Source organism: Elephantulus edwardii, unplaced genomic scaffold (genome assembly GCF_000299155.1).
Source record: "Elephantulus edwardii isolate Elephantulus edwardi_28Jun2011 unplaced genomic scaffold, EleEdw1.0 scaffold00139, whole genome shotgun sequence".
Classification (NCBI taxonomy): domain Eukaryota; kingdom Metazoa; phylum Chordata; class Mammalia; order Macroscelidea; family Macroscelididae; genus Elephantulus; species Elephantulus edwardii.
The window spans coordinates 4,564,901-4,566,172 of NW_006399889.1; the positions used below are offsets into that span (position 1 = coordinate 4,564,901).

At 45.0% G+C, this 1,272-nt stretch overlaps 1 pseudogene; it reads right to left on the minus strand.

Annotated features, from left to right (window-relative positions):
* Window positions 1-515: 515 nt before the first annotated feature.
* Window positions 516-980, minus strand: LOC102868826 (annotated as a pseudogene).
* Between the last annotated feature and the right edge of the window lie 292 nt (window positions 981-1,272).

Below are 1,272 nucleotides of genomic sequence, written 5' to 3' on the forward strand. Positions count from 1 at the left end.
ATCTCTTTGGTACTGTGAATATTGCTGCAAAAACATGGGTGTTCACACATCTGTTTGTGTCACAGCTCTGATTTCTTTGGGCTATATTTCCAGTAGTGGAATACCTGGGTCAAATGGTATTTCTATTTCCAACTTTTTGAGGAATCACCAGACTACCCTTCATAGAGGTTGTACCATTTTACATTCCCATCAGCAGTGTAGGAAAGTTCCAGTCTTTCCACATCCTCACAAGCATTTGTTGTTTGCTATCCTGTTGTATTTTGCTGTTGTTGGGACAATTTTGATTTGTAGCCCTGTACAGTGTCTGTCACTCTATCACTTACTAGGCTATCTTGACTACTATGGCTGTGTAATAGGTTTTGAAGTCAGGGAGTGTGATGCCTCTACTTTGTTTTTCTTTATCAGTAGCTTTTACTTAAAGAAAAGAGAAGATTTTGAAATATTGTTTACTAGTTTTTTTTTTCTCTGTCACACTTTATTTGGAAGATAACATATATGTACAAGAGATGGAAGTGTCAGGTGAGGGGCTCGTGGGGTATCTTACAAGGAGGGCCACAGCCTGCCGAAGTCTCTCCTGGTTCCCAGAGAGAGGTGTCCAGCAGAGGGGAGGAGCTTGGTTCCTTCCAGTCCTCTACTCGATTCCTGATTCCTTCTTGTTTGTCTTTGATGGCCACCCGGAAGCGCTCCTCCAGCAGGGACAGCTCTCTGATGAGGTCTGTGATGGCATTGGTGAAGGCCTCCTGGGGGCTGTAGTCAGGTGAGGTCTGCACTCGGATGATAATCTTGTGCTCCAAGGGGTGGGGCACTTTGTAGCCAGCAAACAGCACCTGTGGGTCCTTCAGCAGCTGTGATTTAATGATGTTTCCCAGTGTGTGGTCTTCTTTGTTGATGGTGAACAAACAGGCATTAGGTACCTTGGTGTCCTTGTTAATGGTGATCTTCTTCTCGCCTTCGAAGAGCAGGAACTACTCGAAGGCGGGAGGGAGGAGCGTTCATCCTAACAGCTCGAAAACACTCTACTACACCTGTTTACTAGTTTTTAAAAGATAAGCTGTTGTTGCTGTTGTTAAGTGCTGTCGAGTTGCAGGCAACTCATAACGACCCTATGAACCAAAGTCCTGGACACCACCTGTATAACTTTTATCTTTTCTCCAGGTTCACAGGGTTTCCAGAGGCAAGCTATTGTGGAAGTGGATGCCACTCCTGCTTTCAAGCTTGTTTTAATCGGGGAGCTTCATCAAACACTGTCCACCATGGGTAACCGTTCTCGCA